The 22,017-nt window shown below is 45.5% G+C and overlaps 2 non-coding genes across 2 annotated transcripts; one reads left to right on the top strand and one right to left on the bottom strand.

Annotated features, from left to right (window-relative positions):
- The first annotated feature begins 4,883 nt into the window (after positions 1-4,883).
- Positions 4,884-5,021, top strand: LOC114815829. Its single transcript, XR_003763631.1, has one exon. It is a non-coding gene; the product is annotated as a small nucleolar RNA SNORA7 (small nucleolar RNA).
- Positions 5,022-10,553: 5,532 nt separating this feature from the next.
- On the bottom strand, positions 10,554-10,691 carry LOC114815740. Its single transcript, XR_003763543.1, has one exon. It is a non-coding gene; the product is annotated as a small nucleolar RNA SNORA7 (small nucleolar RNA).
- Positions 10,692-22,017: the final 11,326 nt, after the last annotated feature.

The following is a 22,017-nucleotide window of genomic DNA, read 5'->3' on the forward strand; positions in this document are numbered from 1 at the left end:
TTTGAACTCAGCATAAATCTTCCTTCCTCACTTGTTTCTTCTTCAGGCAGACAGCACACAGCTGTGCAGTCTATCTCCATAGCAAAGTCATTTACAGCCTACAGCAGTGTGATTCTGGGTGTAAGTAAGTAGTACAGTAGCAGGTCCTTTGGATGTCTTTCTCCATGCAACATGGGTTCTTATTGTGTACGCCGCATCGCACTGTAGATTTCTGGGGATCTGAGTTGGCTTCTGAAATGGAAGAAGAACAGAATGTCTCTGGAAAGTTTTCCCATCTGCTTGAGTCATGAATGGCCCTTGGGGATGAGATCATCAGCAGGTAGATGACCCAGCAATACAGTGCTGTTTTCGTCAGCCAAATTCACAACTGTTGGTCCACGGAGACCAGGGCTCAGAGGATCCAGGATGGGCCAGCCGACCGAGTAGGGATGTTCCTTCTGGCAATGGGTACAAGGAACACTTCCAAGAGCATCCGTGAGTGTAATTCCTACACTGAACGAGCACCGAGTCGGTCAGTCAGCCAGTCGGTCAATCATATTTATTGAATACTTACTGTATGCAGAGCACTATAATAATGATAATAATAGCAATGATGGCATTTGTTAAGTGCTTACCACGTACAAAGCACTATTCTAAGCGCTGGGGTAGAGACAAGGTGATCAGACTGTCCCACATAGGGCTCACAGTCTTAATCCTCATTTTACAGATGAGGTAACTGGGGCACAGAGAAGTTAAGTGACTTGCCCAAAGTCACACAGCTGACAGGCAGCTGAGTCAGGATTTGAACCCATGATCTCCAACTCCCAAGCCCGTGCTCTTTCCACTGAGCCACGCTATACTGAGCGCTTGGGAGAGTACAATATAACCGTATAACAGACACATTACTTGCCCACAGCAAGCTTACTTTCTAGAGGGGGAAGATGAATTTTGATCGGTTCTTAGGTCTTTACTCCTAGACTCCTGGGAGATGGAGGGTCCATGGATGGATGGGAGTCGGAAAATCTGGGATTTTGATACTGCCTCTCTTCTGCTTCTCTGGCTAACCTCTTAGGACTTAGTTTTTCCCTCTGAATAGTAGGTTCGATCATTCTAGCTCCCAGCCAGTCACAGAGAGAGCATTCTTGAGATGGTCCCAAGAGACGGAGATTATGCCCCTTCAATTTTTTTTTTTATTAGTACCAGACTCAACAACCTGTGCACGCGGGGATTTAATGTTGACTCCATGATTTTCTTGTTGACCTCTTCCCTCTCCCTTTGTGAAAGAATCAATCATTGATATTTATTAAGCACTCACCGTGTTCAGAGCACTGCATCCAGTTTTCACTTCACCTGGGATTTGCATTTTCTATAATGTTGGTATTTGTTAAGCGCTTACTCTGTGCAGAGCACTGTTCTAAGCGCTGGGGTAGACACAGGGGAATCAGGTTGTCCCACGTGGGGCTCACAGTCTTCATCCCCATTTTACAGATGAGGGAACTGAGGCACAGAGATGTTAAGTGACTTGCCCACAGTCACACAGCTGACAAGTGGCAGAGCTGGGATTCGAACTCATGACCTCTGACTCCAAAGCCCATGCTCTTTCCACTGAGCCACGCTGGTGCGTCCACTACTTGTAGTCAAGAGGAAGAGCAGAGCTGAGAAGCAGCATTGCCAATTAGAAAGATCATAGGCTTCTGAGTCAGAGACCTGATTTCTAATCCTCGTTCTGCCACTTGCTTGGTTTGTGACCTTGGGCAAGTCATTCGATTTCTCTGTGCCTCATTTCCTCATCTGTAAAACAGGGCTTCACTACTTGTTCACCCTCCTACTTAGACTGTGAGTTCCTTATGGGACTGTATCCAACCTGATCGTCTTGTATCTACAGCAGCACTCCAATAGAGTGCTTGGCACATAGTAAACACTTACCAAATTCCACAATGATTATTATTAAACCTTTAAAGGGGAAGATTTTAGAGACCGTGGTTAGGAATGGTGTTGCTTCAATTTTTCAGCGAGCATTTTTTCCCAAATAGCCAGCTTTGTTTCTTCTAAGTTCGCAAATTTTTCAAGCGTGTCCATTTTCACTTGTTTTTGTGTTAATGTTTTTCAGAAATGTTCATTAAACGGATCAATTTTTCCACTCCTTTCAACACTACAAAACAAAACAAGTTGAGTCATGTCAAATGTAAGCAGACCATTCTTTTCTTGGGTAGAGTGCAAGCATATTTTGCTTTCTGGATACAATTTACATTTTTGAAGAGTGTACCACTTTGAGCACTCTGCTTATCTCTCCGATGAGATAACTGCCTGGTAGGCAAGACCAAATCGCCGTTGTCCTAGAAATTTTAGTGCTCTTGCAATGAAATGTACCCCATGAAAGGGAATAACAGAACAAAATGAAAAAAAAACCCTGTAGCTTTCATATTAGGCAATCGAATCATTTGAGAGTGGGAGTTAGCTGAGTTGAGGGACCGCTAAATACACTGAATAATTGGATACAGTAAAGTCCTCTGGGCTTTAACTGTCTTTTATGTATGAAATCTGTCACTGTGAATTTTCCCTTTCATTCCATATTGAACAACTATCTTAATAGACGTCATTGTCCTTGAACTGTGCCTTTAATTTGGCCCCTGCCTACAATTGAGCATAGGCTGCTGACAAGCAGACAAAAAATCTCTGACCAAGGCCCAGAAAGATGCCAAACCCCCTTCTTTTCCCTTAGTAACAGAAAAGACTGGCCATTTTTAAAGGGTAGCCCTTCCTATGTTAGAAAAAACCAGGTGGTCTAAAACCAGAAAGCAGATTGCCAGCTACCAAGCTTTTTACAGCCTCAAAACCCAATCTTTCATTGGTATTTACTGAGCGATTGTGTGCAAAACACTGTATTTGGTGCTTAGGAGAGTGCAATACAATAGAGTTGACACAGACCATCTCTGCCCTTCCGGGACTTGACAGTTTAGAGGAGGAGCTTTAGGTCTAGGGTAGGAGTTTATCTTTTTTTCCTCTTGCTCTTATGTCCTCAATTTAGCCCCGTGTTCGAGAAAGCACTCCTAACCTCGATGATCTGAATATGGCCAGTTCAGTTTTATTATCCTTAACTTCCTTATTTCCTGTTGTCCTCATCTCCTTCCATCCGGATTTATCTCCCATGTTTCCAATAGCCGAGGGAACTAATATTCGGAAAGATTGTTTAAGTCAATCAGTCAGTCAGTGGTATTTATTAAGTGATTACAGTGTGCAAAGCACTGTACTAAGCATTTGGGAAAGTGCAGTATAATAGAGTTGGTAGCATTTTCTCTTCCCAAATAATAATGTTGGTATTTGTTAAGCACTTACTATGTGCAGAGCACTGTTCTAAGCGCTGGGGTACATACAGGGTAATCAGGTTGTCCCACGTGAGGCTCACAGTTAATCCCCATTTTACAGATGAGGTAACTGAGGCACAGAGAAGTAAAGTGACTCGCCCACAGTCACACAGCTGACAAGTGGCAGAGCCGGGAGTCGAACCCGTGACCTCTGACTCCGAAGCCCAGGCTCTTTCCACTGAGCCATGCTGCTTCCCTGCTTCCCAAGTAGCTTATAGTCTACAGGTAAACCAAAGCTAAACATTCCTCTGATTCCTTCTGTCTGGATTTGGGGAGCAGAAACAAACACAACTAATTGTGGATGCAGTGAACTGTTTAGAGAGGCTTTAGGACCTGGAGTTCAATCAATCAATCAATCAATCAACGGCATTTATTGAGTGCTTTCTTTTTTCAGAGCACTCTACAAAGCCCTGGAAAGAGTGCAATACAATGGAGTAAGCAGGCATGATCCTTGCCAACAAGAGGCTTACAGACTAGATGGGGGGAGAAATTACAATTAATTACAGTAAATTACAGATGGATATGTACATAGGTATTGTGGGGATGGGCTGAAAATCAAAAGTACTCAAGGGTTGCAGATTCACATGAACAGGCGTGGCAGAAGGGAGGGCAAATGAATTCTGTTGGCCGATAGGGTGGTTGGAGAATGTGAAGGGGTATTTATCAACAGATCAATCGGCGGTATTTATTGAATGTTTGCTGTCTGCAGGGCCCTTTATGAGGCATGTGGGTGAGTACAAGGAATACTCCGTGCTTAGTGACTGGTCTTCTTTCTTCCCCTCAAGCCTCATGAGAAGTGAGCTAGTGGATAGAGCACAGGCCTGAGAGTCAGAAGGACCTGGGTTATAACCCCAGCTCTGCCACTTGTCTACTGTGTGATCTTTGTCCCATCGCTTCATTTCTCTGTGCCTCAGTTAATGCACCTGTCAAAGGGGGATTCAGATGGTGAGTCCCATGTAGGACGTGGACGGTGCCTAGTCTGATTGGTCTGTATCCACCCTGGCACTTAGCACAGAGCCTGACACATAGTAAATAATAATAACGATGGCATTTGCTAAGCGCTTACTATGTGCAAAGCACTGTTCTAAGTGCCGGAGAGATATAAGGTGATCAGGTCGTCCCACGTGGGGCTCACGGTCTTCATCCCCATTTTCCAGATGAGGTAACTGAGGCACAGAGAAGTTAAGTGACTTGCCCAAGGTCACACAGTTGACAAGCGGCGGAGCGGGAATTAGAACCCATGACCTCCGACTCCTAAGCCCGGGCTCTTTTCCACTGAGCCACGCTGTTTCTCTTAGCCACGCTGCTTCTCTTAAGCTTAACAAATATCATTATGGAAAAAAAGAAAGCCAGTACGTTTCCCTTTGCTCTTTCGGTCTCAGATTGGCATCTTCTGTACTCCCAAGCTTGGCACTGGAGCCACTGGAGACATTAGGATGCAAACTTCTCGAGGACAAGGAACCTCTTCTTTACTTCTACTGTCCTCTCCAAAGGGCTTATTACAGCACTCAATAAATACTCCCAACTGACTGAATGAATCCCCTCTGAGGATTGCATCTGGAGAGTTTCCAGTCCTCTATCAGTCTCAGCTACGGGAGGGAGAGTCAAGCAGAGGCCTGTCCGTTCCATTCCTAGCTTGGCCAGTGGCTAGAGAGTGGAAGGCCACCGGCTACAAGTCAAAACTCACCTGCGCTGGCCAGCAGCGGCACAAGAGAGAGTCGAGGAGAGAGAGGGTCCAATTTACTGCGTGGAAGGAGGCAACGGTAAACCACTTTCATATTTTTACCAAGAAAACCCTATGGATCCACTACCAGAACGATTGCAGATGGAGGTGGGACATTCTGGGAGAGCTGTGTCCGTGTTGTCGCTATGGGTCGGAGATAATAATGTTGGTATCTGTTAAGCGCTTACTATGTGCAGAGCGCCGTTCTAAGCACTGGGGTATACAGGGTAATCAGGTTGTCCCACATGAGGCTCACAATCTTCATCCCCATTTTACAGATGAGGTACCTGAGGCACAGAGAAGTTAAGCGACTTGCCCACAGCCACACGGCTGACAAGTGTCAGAGCCGGGATTCGAACCCATGACCTCTGGCTCCCAAGCCCATACTCTTTCCACTGAGCCACGCTGCTCACGGAGATGACTCGTTGGCGTAAAACAAGATAATACTGAATGGAGTCCTCATTCCCCTACCCTATACCCCAGCTCCTTTCTTCCATGCTGAGGGCTGGGCACAGATTAGGAGGGCACAATATTGCCTGCACAGGAGAACCAAATTTCCAGTTGCCAATTTGAAGCAAAATTTCAATAGCTCTGCCTCTATCTCTTAAACCTTCACCATCAATCGATCAATGGTATTTTTTGAGCACTTACTGTGAGCAGATCACTGTACTAAACGTTTGGGTTACCTGTTCCTTGCCCACAAAGAGCTTATGGTCTAGAGGGGGAACCCTGGTCTGAGTTCGGGTCTCTCGGAATAAAAACTTTCCTTAGAGAAGATCACCGTATGTTGGGTTGACCAGTTGACCTGTTGGATCAGGGCGATCTTGAGTTCTCAGGGGGAGCCCAGCATCCTCAAAAATAGCAGTGAATGTCCTGGGGTAACCTGAAATGTCCCAGGTTTTCAGGCTACTCGATATCAAAGTAAGTGTGCCTAGGACTTGTTGTTCCAGATTGTGTTAGAGAAGCAGTGTGGCCTAGTGGATAGAGTACAGGCCTGGGAGTCAGAAGGACCTGGGTTCTAAAACCGGCTCAGCCACTTATCTGCTGAGTGACCCTGGGCAGTCACCTCACTTCTCTGAGGCTCAGTTACCTCATCTGTAAAATGGGGATTAAGACCGTGAGCCCTATTTAGGACAGGGACTGTGTCCAACCCGATTATCTTGTACCTACCCCAGTGCTTAGACCATTGCTTGGCACAAAGTAAGTGCTTAACAAATGCCACGGTTATGATTACGTTCGCAGTCCGAGAGATATATTCATGATTGTCTTAAGATGGAAGTTTTCCCCAGGAATATTGGATTCTTCAGGGTGATCCGGAGTTTTGTGGGTGACTTAGTGCCCCCAAACGTTCTTTTAGCCATAGTTTTCCAACTTATCTTCCAGGTGAGCTGATGCGACCAGAGAACGTGGCTCACTGAGCCTTACTTGTTGAAGAATAAGGGTGGAATGGAGAAATCCTCCTCAGGTCCAAAGGTCGAGAGGATTTCTCAAGTGAAAACACGCAGTTTTCAAGTTAAAATGAGAACCTCATCTCCTGACCCCTGGAAAAACCCTTCCGCCAGCAAAGAATTACTCCAATTCCTAGAGATTGGGACGGATAGGCATTCCTGAGCTTCTGAATCTGGGCATTGGGTTAACGGATAATATGTCGTGTCCAGAGTTCTGCTCTGCGGCCACAATTCTTATGGGTCAGAGTTCCGTTTACCCTCGAAAAATTCCAAATCCTAAAATAGGAGCCTGGAAGAGGCTCATAAGAAAGGCTCAAAGGTTTCTTGGACATCCCCTTTTTTTTTTTATAGACAGCATTTTACAGTGATCTAAGTATAAACAAATCAGAGACACATGGATTAAATTTCCCTTGGAATACACATGGGCTTAAAAATGAAGGGAAGAAAGGCTTGGCACCGTGTGGTTAGGGTATTATTGAACCCAAAACATTTGGAAAAAATATTGAGAGTTATTTTGACAAACACCAAAAGTGACCAAAATCACCCATCTGCATTCTCTCTCTCCCCTTTGCCATTCCGAGGCCCGGAATCTGAGGGTTTCTAAGGTCAGAGGATAAAGGGTGTTCAGTTTCTCAAACCCAGGAAGCATAGCTTCTCCAACCCTACTCTCACCTCGTCTCCCACCTCGGCGCCTGCCAGCTGGAGGATGTCTCTTTTTCCAAGCCACCTGACTTTCAAAAAGGACATGGAAATAATCCCCCTGACCAAACCCGGGGGGAGGACACCGATGAAGAGGTGGTATGGTTAGAGAAGCAGTGTGGCCTAGCAGAAAGAACATGGTCCCGGGAGACAGAGGACCTGGATTCTAATCTCGGTTCTTCCACTTACCTGCTATGTGACCTCGGGCAAGTCACTTGCCTGGGCCTCAGTTCCCTCATCCGCAAACTGAGGATTCAATACCTGTTCTCACTTCTACTTTGACTGTGAGCCCCACGGGGGCCTGATTATCTTGTATCTAACCCAGTGCTTAGTACAGTGCTAGGCACAGAGTAAGCACTAAATAAATACCGCAGTTATTATTATGGTGGCTCCACCCTTTGCCGCATTTACAGGATAATTCGACAAGCCTGAAAAAGTGTGGGAGTGACTTTCTCCAAGGAGTGGGGAGTTCATTCATTCATTCATTCAGTCGTATTTATTGAGCCCTTACTCTGTGCAAATCACTGTACTAAGAACTTAGAAGCGTAAAATGCACAAGATTCCTGCCCTCAAGGTGCTTACAATAATCATAATAATAAGTACTGTGATATTTGTTAAGCACTTACTATTTGCCAAATACTGTACTAAGAACTGGGGTAAATACAATCAGTCAGATAGGACACAGACTCGGAACCACGATAGGGCTCTATTATTTGCCAAATATTGTACTAAGAACCGGGGTAAATACAATCAATCAGATAGGACACAGTCCCCTTACCACAGTAGGGCTCACAGTCTAAGGAGAATCATGTTTCTAAACCTTTTTTATTCCATGATCACGTTGAGGAGCCCCCTTGCACACGTGACCCTTACTTCACCCCATCGCCAACATCAGGGAATTTGTTCTTTATAAATAACTTTGAGGGGAGATGGAGAAAGAGATGGCAAATAACTCTTCTTTGGAAAAATGTAACTATGTGGTTTCGAGGACTTTTGCTTTAATTCCTGTGGAGGTTCACTCTAAGCAAAAAAAACAGTGTGCGGTGAAGACTTCTCCTCTTCACTGGCCCTAGTTAGGGAGAGAGATGATCTGGGTTCAGGCACTGCAGCAGTTGCGGTTTCTTGCACTCTGAAATTGCAAGTTGTACGTCCAAGCTTGCCCGTCCCTCCCTCCCCATTGCAACCTACCTAATGCAGCAAGCGCTGACTACACCTATCACAGCATTGTATTCTGCCACTGCTATCCAGTCCCGTCTGCCACAGGTATGAAATAAGATGCTTTTCTATCTGGTTTTTAATTTTCGGCATCGGATCCCCCTCAGCCACGACTTCTGCCACCTGCGTTTCGTATATGGTGCCCAACTTTGCATGGCTCTGGGAAGGGAATGCGAACTTGTTTCGGGCAGGGAACGCGTCTACCAACTCTTATATTGTACTCTCCCAAGCACTTAGTAATCATAATAATAATGTTGGTATTTGTTAAGCGCTTACTATGTGCAGAGCACTGTTCTAAGCGCTGGGGGAGATACAGGGGAATCAGGCTGTCCCACGTGAGGCTCACAGTTAATCCCCATTTTACAGATGAGGTAACTGAGGCACAGAGAAGTGAAGTGACTTGCCCACAGTCACTCAGCTGACAAGTGGCAGAGCTGGGAGTTGAACCCATGACCCCTGACTCCAAAGCCCAGGCTCTTTCCACTGAGCCACGCTGCTTCTCAGCAGTGCAGAGAAGCACAGATTAAACGCTCAGTAAATACGATTGTTTCTCGGGACCCCGCGGCAGGAGGGATTGTCAAGGTATTGTGGACAAACATTCTGGGTTAGGTGAATTTGGACTTAGTGGGGTGAAATTCTATAGAAAATGGTGTCTAGGCGACATCATGTTACGCTACCTGCCAGTTTCACATAATAATACGCTACCTGCCAGTTTCACATAATAATCTAATTTTAATTTGGTAGTTTTTAAGTCCTGCTAGATGCCAGTCGCTATGCTAAGCACTGGAATGGATACAATCAGGTCAGACATAGTATCTGAGAAGCAGCGTGGCTCGGTGGAAAGAGCACGGGCTTGGGAGTCAGCGGTCGTGACTCCTTGTCAGCTGAGTGACTTTGGAAAAGTCACAACTTCTCTGAGCCTCCGTTGCCTCATCTGTAAAATGGGGATGAAGACTGTGAGCCCCACTTGGGACAACCTGATCACCTTGTATCTCTCCCAGCGCGTAACAGTGCTTGGCACAGAGGAAACGCTTAACAAATACTATTATTATTATTATCTGTTCCACACAGGGCTCACAGTCTAACAGGGAGGGAGAAAAGACATTTAGGCCCCATTTTACAGAGGACACAGCTGAGTCACAGAGCAATGATATGACTTGCCCAAGGTCATACAGCAGGCAGGTGACTGAGGCAGGATTAGAACCCAGGTCTTCACATTCCCATGACTGAGCTGTCTCCACCAGGCAACACAATAATATTGTATGCGATGAGTGATATCAATTAAGAGAAGCAGCGTGGCTCAGTGGAAAGAACGTGGGTTTGGGAGTCAGAGGTCATGGGTTCTAATCCCAGCTCCGCCACTTGCCAGCTGTGTGACTTTGGGCAAATCACTTAACTTTTCTTGGCCTCAGTTACCTCATCTGTAAAATGGGGATTAAAACCGGGAGCCCCACGTGGGACAACCTGTTCACCTTGTATCCCCCAGCGCTTAGAACAGTGCTTTGCACATAGTAAGTGCTCAACAAATACCACAATTTATCTTGAGAGCCATTTTCCTGCGGTCCTACCATGGGGGCTTCCAAACTTTCAGACACCACGTCCTGCGAATCAAGAGTCTGCTGACATGGAGCAAAGTGGGTTTTGGTCTTCAAGCATCATGTTGGCTAATTGGTCACTGCAAAGGGTGGAGGTAATGGTGCCTTCTCCCTGCTGAGCCACACAGAGGACGCCGCAATCACACACTTAAACACGGAGGAGCAGTGTGTTCTAATGGATAGAGCACGGGCCTGGGAGTCAGAAGGACCTGAGTGCTAATCCCAGCTCCGTTATTTGTCTGCTGTGTGATCTCGGGCAAGTCACTTTACTTCTCTGTGCCTCAGTTACCTCATCTGTATCTTGTCTTCTCTCACGCCATCGAATCATCTCGGACCCATTGCGACGCCATGGACCCCTCTCTCCCGGGAACGCCCCACTTCATCTGCGGTCGTTCTGGCAGTGTATCCATAGCATTTTCTTTGTAAAAATGCAGAAGTGGTTTACCATTCCCGCTTTCCGCACAGTAAACCTGAGTCTTCACCCTTGATTCTCTCCCATGCCACGGCTGCCCAGCACAGGTGAGTTTTGGCTTGTAGCAGATGGCCTTCCATTCGCTAGCCACTGGCCAAGCTAGGAATGGAATGGATATGCCTCTGCCTGTCCCTCCCTTCTGTAGGCGAGTCTGGTAGAGGACTGGAAACTCTCCAGGTGTGATCCTGAGAGGTTCCTCATCTGTATAATGGAGATTAAGTCTGTGAGCTCCATGTGGGACATGGACGGTGTCCAACCTGATTAGCTTGAATCTACTCCAGTGCTTAGTACAGTGCATAGGAGTAAGTGCTTAACAAATACAACCCCTCTTCCTCCAAAAAAAGCAACCCACACAGGGGTTGAGGATGGATGGGGATGGAGAGATTCTCAAAAATCATAATAATATTGATGATATTTTTGTTAATAATATGAATTAGTATTAGGTTATTCGTTAAGCCCTTACTATGTGTCAAGCACAATACTATCCTCTGGGGTACATGTAAGTTAATCAGATTGGATGCAGTCCTTGTCCCACAGAGGGCTCAGAGTATAAGTAAGAAGGAGAACCGTTCTTGAATCCTCAATTTACAGTTGAGGAAACTGTCACAGAGAAGCTAAGTCACTTGTCCAAGATCACACAGCAGGGAAGTGGTAGAACCTGGATTAGAGGCCAAGTTCTCTGATCCCCAGGCCCCTGATCTTTCCACTAGGACAAGGTGATTCCGTGATTCCGGAATTATCAGATTATCAGAAGATTATTAGAGATGCAACCTGAGATTGTCTCATTTCTAACAGGGAAGTCGGTAGTGTAGAGGAGAGAGAAAGTAGAACAAAAGAGAGAGGATGTATCAGGAGGAAGAAAACGGGAGGGAACAAAACTAATCTGTGTTGGCAAGAATCCACAGATGCCATTCTGTGAAAATACCATTACAGATATTTGAACGTAGGTTTTGTCAAGTGTAGTTTTAAACGTACTGTAAGAGTTCTCCTTTTTACCAGTTAAACGAATGAAGAGGTTCTCCCATGGGAGAAGAATTTGCTCTCAAGCTTGCCTCGAGTGTGTCCAGATACCTCAGACATCTCCAAAGTCTTCCACACCTGAATGTCAACAGGAAACAGTCAATAATGGGCCAAGATTCAAGGTGAGATAAGGAGTTGAAGTCAGGAGGAAGAGACTTCAACACTGACCATGCTGAAGTAAAATAACTGGTCAGGTGGGGATTCATTTCTTTATTCACTGGTATTTTTGGAGCGCTACCGTGTGCAGAACACTGTACCAAGCACTTGGAAAGTACAGTACAAAGATAGAGACAATCGCTGCCCACGAGGCCTCACGGTTGGGGTGTGGGGGGAGACAGACATCAGTACAGGTAAACAGGCATTAATATAAATAAATAAAATTATAGATATATATGTAAGGGCTGTAGGGTGAGGAGAGGGGGGAAGAGCAAAGGAAGAGAGTCAGGGTGATGTGGATATTAGTGGGAGATGAGGAAAAGTGGGGATTAGTTTAGGATAGGAAAGAGAATGTGGGCCAGCGAAGAATATTACTGAAACTTTAGGTTTTCGTAGATTCTGGGCATCCAGAAAGATCTGACAAGATGTGCGCTGTGCCGGGCAGTACAATGTGATGAAGTCACATTTATTCATTCATTCAGTCAATCGTATTTATTAAGCGCTTTCTGTATGTAGAGCACTGTACTAAGCGCTTGAGAAAGTACAATACAACAATAAACAGTGACATGCCCTGCCCACAACGAGCTCACAGTCTAGATAGACGAAGGCAGTCATCAAGACAAATAAATAAAATTACAGAAATATACATAAGAGCTGTAGGGCTGACGGGGCGGGGGCGGGGAGAGCAAAGGGAGCAAGTCAGGGTGACATAGAAGGGAGTGGAAGATGAGGAAAATTGGGGTTTAGTCTGGGAAGGCCTCTTGGAGGAGATGTGCAAATGGAATGTTTTAATACTACTATTGATAATAATCATGGTATTTGTTAAGCGCTTACTATGTGCCAAGCACTGAAATAAGCACTGGGGGGAATACAAGTAAATCAGGTTAGACACAATCTCTGTCCCACATGGGGCTCACAGTCTTCATCCCCATTTTACAGATGAGGTAACAGGCACAGAGAAGTGAAGTGACTTACCCAAGGTCACACAGCAGACAAGTGATGGAGCCGGGATTAGAAACCATGACATTCTGACTCCCTGGCCGTGCTCTATCCACTAAGGCAAATGTTTTGTGGGTGACCCCTCTCCAAATCTAGAGCATTTCTCTTGGGAGATCCCTGAGCTGCCCAGCTTTGCTTCCAGAGAAATTTGAGTCCCAAGTTGCAGGAACTGGCAGGTGCTGAGGTGAAAGCAGAGTCGACACTCAAAATACTGAAGGTGTTTGGGCCAAAATCATGCTGAACCAGGGAATGACCGACTGAAAGCTAGATGAATGGCCACTCCAGTGGAAATTGGAATACCCGTCCAGTGATCCTGCAATTCAGGCACTGTGCCTCTAGATTATCCAAGGTAGAGGACTACGGATCCACCAGCGGCTGCTAGAGGAAGCATAGAAATGAGGCAGATTCAATCAGGGAGGAGAGAAGGAACATTTAAAGTAGGTGGAGTATTTGGACTGGAAGCTCTTAGGGGCAAGAATGGTGTCTACCAACTCTGTTATATTGACCTGTCCCAGGCGCTTAGTACAATTCTTTGGACACAGCAATCACTCTATAAATACCATTGATGATTGATTGATTCAACAACATGGCGTGGAGGTAGATGGCTGGGAGGAAACGCCAGCAGACGGAATAACCTAGTAGGTGGTAAATAGGAGAGCAGACAGAAAGCAAATTCACTATCACAACACAGTCACCGCTCGTCGTTACCCCACAGTGTTTTCTTCAGCCGCTCCATGCAAATAGACGGGCTCTTCCCTGAAGCAGCAGCATTTAAAAAAATGGAAGAGGTATAAGTGTGTGTGCATGTATGTAGATGTATGTTTATCGCCTTTTATTGTCAAAAAGAATTAAAGATTTAACCTCAGTTTCCAAGGTAAGTAAATTTTATTATAATGAAAATGGTATTTGTTAAGCACTTCCTATATGCTAAAGCATTGTGCTCAGTGTTGGGGTAGATATATCTGTAATTTCATTGATTTGTATTGATGTCTCTCTCCCCCCTTCCAGACTGTGAGGTTGTTGTGGGCAGGGAATGTCACTGTTTATTGTTTTATTGTACTTTTTTTCCATAGTAAGTGCTTAATAAATAAGATTGAATGAATGACTACAGACGATCAAATTAGACAACAGTCCCAGGTCCACACCTGACTCAGAGTGCTAAGAAGTGCATTAAAACTTTTTTGTGTGTGTTTAAATTCCACTTTTCTTAAACTAGTACTTTTTAAAATTTAGGAAACAACAGAGGAGCAGTGTGGCCAAGTGGAAAGAACAGGGGCCAGGGAGTCAGAGGACTTGGATTTTAATTCTGGCTCTACCACTTGACTGCTCTGTGACCTTGGGCGAGTGACTTAACTTCTCTGTGCCTCAAATACCTCATCTGTAAAATAGGGATTAAGACTGTGGGATGGGGCTGGATCATTTTGTATCTATACCAATAACTGGCTTGTAGTGCTTAACAAATATCATGAAACAAACAAAAAATAATGATGCTAATAGTGACGGTATTTGTAAAGTGCTTACTCTGTGTCAACCACTGTTCAAAGCGCTGGAGTAGATACAAGCTAATCAGGTTGGACACAGTCTCTTTCCTGCATGGGGCTCACAAACTTAATCCCCATCTCACAGATGAGGTAACTGAGGCCCAAAGAAGTGAAGTGACTTGCCCAAGGTCACACAGCAGACACAAGTTGGAGTTAGGCTTAGAATCCAAGTCATTTTGACTCCCAGGCCCGTGCTCTAGAAAAGTAGTTTTTTCCAAAACAGTGTGACATTGTGATTGGTATGAGAGAAGATGAATCGCTTTTTTACTCATTCAATTTTATTTTGTTAGATTCTGAAAGAAAGTCTCCAATATTCAGATTAGCAACTCTTGGGGAAAGAAAACTACTGCTGAAATTAATTGCACTAGAAAATAATTTTACCAGTTGAATTTGAATTTTCATCCCGCTATATGAGTAATTGAAACTGCTTTTTGGAATTCCTCACAGCTGGCATCCTGGCCTAGACAAATGGCTCAAAAAAAACAGAGCAGCCAATAAAATGTGATCTTATTTATGTGAAGTGCTTCTGGTTTTGAATAATGCCTATGAAGTATTTATATTCTCATATGACAGTAGGAACATGGTAATCGAAATGTAATTAGGTGTTTGAAATGCGAGGCTCATCTGTGTTTTATTAACAAATCAGATTGGTCGTTGGCACTCCACAGGACAAAAAACCCACCGGATTTTGAATAAGATGGGTTGCTGTTTTCTCAGAGAAACAACCAAAATTTGATAAGAGAATATTGGCCACTTGAAGTTAACATTTTAAGTAAGTTCCCAATATTTTTATCAATACTGAACCTGCTTTTCCCCAGGATCGCCCCTGTGGTTAAAACAATGGACAGGTCTTTACTTTTGTTGCAGGCCGACTGGTGTTGAACAGGAAGGGTTGCCTTCAGTACATAGCACTCTACACTGCTTAGTACAGTGCTAAGCACTTAGTACAGCACTCTGCACACAGTCAGCGCTTGATAGATACTATGGAATGAAAATATGTATACTGGGAGATACTGGGAAAAGCCTCTCCCTCCCCCTTCCTCATTGACCCCCCGTGTTTGCCAGTATTTTTTTTTCTTAAAACAATGTTCTGGAATTTTGAGGGTCATACAATACACTAATGATGTTTGAGACAATAAAGCTTTCAGAGGTAGTGGAAACATTCCTTTTTAAATCTTTAATGGTATTTGTTTAAGTACTTAGCACTTATGAGTCAAGCACTCTTCTAAATGTTGGGGTAAATATAAAATAATCAGGTTGGACACAACCCCTGTCCCACATGAAGCTCACAGTCTTAATCCCCATTTTACAGATGAAGTACCTGAGTCACAGAGAAGTGAAGTGACTCTAATCTGTAAACTCATTTTTGGCAGGGAATGTGTCTGTTTATTGTTACTTTGTACCTTAGTACAGTGCTTTACACCCAGAATTGCTCAATAAATATGATTAAATGAATGAATGAGTGAATTTGCCCAGGGTCACACAGCAGACAAGTGGTGGAGCTGAGATTAGAACCCAGGTCTTCTGAGTCCCAGGAATAGAACCCAGGTCCTCTGACTCCTTGGCCCGCGCTCTATCCATTAGGCCATGCTGCTTCTCTTCTGTGGAGATTGCACTAAGAGCTTGATTTGTAACTTCTGGTTTTCTATGTGTCTGACCCCGCCGTGAGCCCCATTCGGATTGTGTGTTCATTGTTTATTTTGTATTTACCCCAGAGCCTAATACAGTGCTTGGCACAAACTATGTGAATAATAATAGGACTTAGGTGTTATGTACCAAGTACCGTTCTAAACCCTGGGGTAGATATAAGGCAATCAAGCTGGACTCAGTCCCTGTCCCACCTGGGGCTCACACTCTAATTTCCCATTTTACCGAGGAGGGAACCGAGGCCCAGAGAAGTGAGTTGCCCAAGGTCACCCAGCAGACGCGCGGGGGACCGGGAATTAGAACTCAGGTCCTTCTGACTCCCAGGAGCGTGCTCTATCCGCTAAGCCATGCTGTTTCTCTAATAATGATAACGAGAACTGTGGTGAGCCCACAACAAGCTGCCTTACTAGTGACTGTGATCCTCCAAACGACAACAAGGAAGAGATTGGAAAAGCCACTGAGGCACCCTATTTGAGGCAGGTGATTGTGGGCCTGAAGGGGAGGAGAATGGAGGGAAGTATGGTCTTCTCTCCCCCGTCAGTCAACCCAGTAAAGGGCCTGGATCAATCTGTGATCGCCTAAGGCAGATGAAAGGCAGCTGCTCTGAATTGTGAGGAAGCATCGGGAGAAGAAGCCTGCGGAGGAGAAGCGAGGCAGTTGAGCAGCCCTCGAAAACAGCAGAAGGCAGCGGTACTCGGAAACGACACTCAAGAAAGAAGGCTAGCGGAGCGGTAGTGGACCCTTGGTGGAGTGAGTGAGAATGTGGATATGTCATTCCCTTGCACATTAGTAAAACTAAGTCAAAAAAACTTTCCACGGTAACGGTGGTGTTCGGTGGCCTGGTTTGACTCTCCCAAGTGTCAGTGAGGCTCCCCCGGTCGAGGAAGGTCCCGGTTGGTATGAGCGAGGAGGCCTTGTGACGAGAATGGTGGATGATGATAGTACTAATGAAGGACAAAAGTTTGTGGGATGACAGAGATCTGGCAAAATCGCAGGGTGGAGGTTTAGAGGGTTGAACTGAGGTTGTGAGGTAGCCTGGGTCATCCCATTATATGGTCTGCCGTCCTCAGCTACGGAGATGGAGAAGATGGGCCGCGTCCCCACGTGTGGAGTTTCCGGGCACTTTCTGCTCCACTACTTCACACCCTCTCTACCCCTCAGGCAGATGCACTGGAGGATGAGAAGCAGGATGAGTGCATAGAGTGTGGGCCAGGGAGTCAGAAGGTTATGGGTTCTAATCCCGACTCTGCCACTTGTCTGGTTTGTGACAAGTCACTTCATTTCTCTGGCCCTCAGTTATCTGTAAAATGGGGATTGAGATTGGGAGCCCACGTGGGACAGGGACTGTGTCCAACTTGATTTGTTTATCTCCACCTCAGCGGTCAGTGCAGTTCCTGGCCTATAGTAAGTGCTTATCAAATGTCATCATTGCTGTTTTTCTGGAACCTTCCCTCCTGCACTGTTTCCTAAATGTAAACTGAGAACCCTGGATGAGGGAGGGAAAGGGAACTGACCCCCACTGACCCAATTCCAGCTTGAGGATACAATTTTAGCAGCCCTCAGGGACCCACAAGTACATCAACTCCTTGGTCCACTGCTCCGGTTTTTGCTGCCCTGCATAATAATAATGTTGGTATTTGTCAAGCGCTTACTATGTGCCGAGCACTGTTCTAAGTGCTGGGGTAGATACAGGGCAATCAGGTTGTCCCATGTGAGGCTCACAGTTAATCCCCATTTTACAGATGAAGTAACTGAGGCCCAGAGAAGTGAAGTGACTTGCCCACAGTCACACAGCTGCCAAGTGGCAGAGCCGGGATTCGAACCCATGACCTCTGATTCCCAAGCCCAGGTTCTTTCCACTGAGCAGGGCCTGGAATCAAAGGCCAGATCTGGGCGATGTAAAGGATCCCCCAACGGACTGGGGGCAAACGGTTCTCATTAACTCTTTGTGTTTACTAGGCCCTAGCAGAAATATGGCCCTTCTGCATAAAGAACCTCCACTCTAACAGAAAGGGCCCCCAGACTGAAGAAAATCCATCCCTTTCAACAACCCAAGATGGGCCTCTCCAGATAAACTCTTTCTCACTGTACAGGTCAACATGCCTGTAACAAAACTAAGGACTTGTCCAGTGTTTCAACTGAGAAGAGATATAGTGGGCGGAAAAACTTGTCTTTCCCACTTTTTACTGTAGAACGGCCTCTGTCAATTTGTCTCCAAGATTTTGGAGGGGATGTTTTGTTTTGCTTGGCTTTGACTTTATTTGGCTTAATCTTTTATCAGTGATTGATTAGAGGATTTGAAATCTCTATGAACATCTTCTAGATGAGTCAGATGGAGTTTGACTGAAAAGCACGTTTGCCAAAGTATCGAGAGCTATATCCTGATGTCACTAAAAACACATACAGCTTGCAAACAGGCATTTGCCAAGTGCTGCAGATTACATATGGATAATGCACGTTGCTTATCGGAACATTTTAATTTTTCTTGCCTACCCAGTAACAAGCTCTGTTCTTTTTGGGAAAAAGAAAATGGTGCTGGGGGGTGGGTGGGGCATATGCTCTTATTGCTTCTTATTGGGGAAACAATGGAACTGGGAGATGATCTGCCAAATATTGAGGATCAGAGTGGCCTGGGGGAGGGAGCATGGGCTTGGAAGTCGGAGGACCTGGGTTCTAGTCTTGACTCCACCACCTGCCAGCTGGGTCATCTTGGGCAAGTCACTTAACTTCTCTTTCTTCATCTGTAAAATGGGGATTCAATATCTGTTCTTCCTCTTAAACTGTAAGCCCCATGTGCAACAGGGACAATCTGACCTGATTACCTTGATTACCTGATTACCCAGCACTTAGAAGAGTGCTTCACACATAAGTGCTTAACAAATGCCATAATAAAATCGCATATCTCCTCCCCTCGCGCCCCCCCAACCCCATCTGCACACTTGGCTCTTCTAAATCTAACCTTCTCACTGTACCCTGATCTCACCTATATCGCTACCCACCTCTCTTCCATGTCCTGCCTCTGGCCTGGAATGCCCCTCCTCTTCATATCCAGAATTACTCTCTCTCCCCCCCGACCCCTCCTTTAAAGCCTTATTGAGGGCACATTGCTCCTAAGAGACCTTCCCTGGCTAAGCCCTCTTTTCCTTTTCTCCCACTCCCTCTGCATCACCCTGACTTCCCCTCTTTATCAACCCCCTCCCAGCTCCACAACACTTATGTACCTATCTGTCATTTTATTTTATTATATTAATGTCTGCGTCCCCCTCTAGAGTGTAAATTAATTGCGATCAGGGAATGTCTGTTATAGCGTTATACTGCTCTCTCCCAAGAGCTTAATACACAGTAAGTGCTCAGTAAATACGACTGATCGACCACCTCGTTCATGGGGACGGGAGAGCAGGAAGGGGATGGGGGGAATATTCTGAGAATAAGAAATGTTACAGGAAAATTTGGTAGAGAGGATATATTTACAAAGAAAGAAGATGGTTGGTTTCCAATCCCCTTCAGAATACATAAATACCAACCGCATTTCTTTGTAAAAGTAGGTGGATTTGATACAAACATGAGCCGGCTTATACACACCTGAGTTTCCAGGTCTCTCGGAGAGGGAAAACTCTGACTAGGCCGTGGTAATAATGATGGTTGTGGCATTTGTCAAACACTTAGTACATGTGAGGCACAGTACTAAGCGTTGGGGTGGATGCAAGCTAATAGGGGTGTCCCACCTGGGGCTCACGGAGAAGCAGCGTGGCTCAGAGGAAAGAGCCCGAGCTTAGGAATCAGAGGTCATGGGTTCTAATCCCGGCTCCGCTACCTGTCAGCTGTGTGACTTTGGGCAAGTCACTTAACGTCTCGGTGCTTCGATTCCCTCATCTGTAAAATGGGGATTAAGACTGTGAGCCTCACGTGGGTCAACCTGATTTCCCTGTATCTACCCCAGTGCTTAGAATAGTGCTCGGCACATAGTAAGTGCTTCAATACTAAAATTATTATTATTATTTAATCCCTATTTTACAGATGAGGTAACTGAGGCAGAGTGAAGTGACTTGCCCAGGGTCCCACAGCAGGCAAGAGACAGAGCTGGAATTGGAACCCTGTTCCTTCTGATTACCAGGCCCTTCCCACTAGGCCACGCTACATCCTTAAGTGATCGGCTAAGGGTGTGAAGCGTAGGGCCTTGGCAGAATTGGAAGTGTTGGCGACAGAGTGAAGACAGACAGGAATCTTTCGGATTCAGCTGCCCTGACAACAGGAAAGTGAGGAAAAAATGGTGGAAAGAGAGACGGAAGCGACTGGACGGTATTTGAAGAAGTAACAGAACAAATAGTATTTATTAAGATCCTACTGTGTGCAGAGCACTTTATCGGGAAAGAATCCCCAGGGGCGAATTAGATAGAATGTCTTTACCTTGGGGGCTCAATCTAAAAGCACACTACCTTTTGGGAATTAAAAAAAATCCACGAAATCCAAATCTATGTAGAAAGAATCCATACAAAGCAAGGCAGTCCTGCATTTTCCTTGAAGCCGTGCTTTGTAAAATTCTCCTACGTTGCCACCCATAACTGTCATGGAAGAAATCAATGCGTGGAACTCACCCGAATGTACAATAAGTCCATCTGAGGTAGAAGTCATTCGCCTCAGGGTCCCTGAAGTTAATTCCAGAAGTCACAACCCTTTGGCTTCTCCATTTGACTACTAGTATGAGAGATATTCAGGGAGGGAAGAAGCCGGCCATGCTGATTCTCGTTTTTAGAAGAGCAGAGTACCACGGTGCGTTTGGACGAAGGGGCAAGGGTGGTTTTTGCTGTTTCTTTGATCCAGTTATTTCTCTGCAGCTGTCAGGCTGTTTCTTTTTCTGCCTGGGTGACCTTTTTTACCCCCACTGATTAATCCTCTACAAGCACTGTGATTGATTCATTCAGTAGTATTTGTTGAGCGCTTACTATGTGCAGAGCACTGTACTAAGCGCTGGGAATATACAATTCTGCAATAGATAGAGACCATCCCTGCCCAATGACGGGTTTACAGTCTAATCGGGGGAGACAGATGGACAAAAACAAGACAACGTAATCACGATAACTAAGATTATGTGCACCTCTGCCAAACTAACTCTCTTCCCCTCTTCAAAGCCCTACTGAGAGCTCACCTCCTCCAAGAGGCCTTCCCTGACTGAGCTTGCCCTCTGCTCCCTCCAGCTTCTCCCCTTCACCTCCCCTCAGCTAAGCCCCCTTTCCCTCTGCTCCTCCCCCTCTCCCTTCCCCTCCCCTCAGCACTATGCTCCTTTGTATATATTTTTATTAGCCTATTTATTTTGTTGAGGTGTACATTCCTTTGATTCTATTTATTATGATTATGTTGTCTTGTTTCTGTCCGTCTCCCCCCGATTAGACTGTGAGCCCGACGATGGGCGGGGTTGTCTCTACCTGTTGCCAAATTGTCCATTCCAAGCGCTTAGTACAGTGCTCTGCACATAGTAAGTGCTCAATAAATACTGTTGAATGACTGAGTGCTTTATTTGGTTCTTTCCTCCCACCCATTAAAGACCGGGAATTTTCACCTCCCCTTTTTCTGGTTTCAAAGGGCCCCGGGTTCCTCTGAAATCAGTTTTCCTCGGAACCAGCAGATGGAGCAGGATAATCTGAAACCTCTCCTTGAGAGAAAACTCACCCTCAACCCTCTTCCCCAGTACGGGAGTCATGGCTTTCCATGGTGTAGAGGTGGAAACACGGTGTAAAGTGATGTCGTAGTCACCCTAAGAATGATAATAACGGCATTGAAGTCCTGACTCTGTGTCGAGCCCTTTTCTAAGCACCGGGTAATAATAGTGCTAGTTTTTGTTAAGTCCTTACTATGTGCCAGGCACTCTACTAAGCGCTGGGGTGGAAACAAGCCAGTCAAGTTGGACACAGCACTTATCCTTTCTCACCTTGACTACTGCATCTGACTCGGCGCTGGCCTCCTTGCCTCTTGTCTCTGCCCACTCCATTCCACACTTCATTCTGCTGCATGGATCATTTTTCTAAAACAAAAAATTCAGTCCACCTCTCCCTCCTCCTAAAGAACCTCCAGTATTTGCCCATCCACCTCTGCATCCAAGAAATACTCCTTAATATTGGTTTTAAAGTGCTCCATCACCTCACCCCCTCTTACCTTACCGA

This window comes from Ornithorhynchus anatinus, chromosome 12 (genome assembly GCF_004115215.2).
Source record: "Ornithorhynchus anatinus isolate Pmale09 chromosome 12, mOrnAna1.pri.v4, whole genome shotgun sequence".
Classification (NCBI taxonomy): domain Eukaryota; kingdom Metazoa; phylum Chordata; class Mammalia; order Monotremata; family Ornithorhynchidae; genus Ornithorhynchus; species Ornithorhynchus anatinus.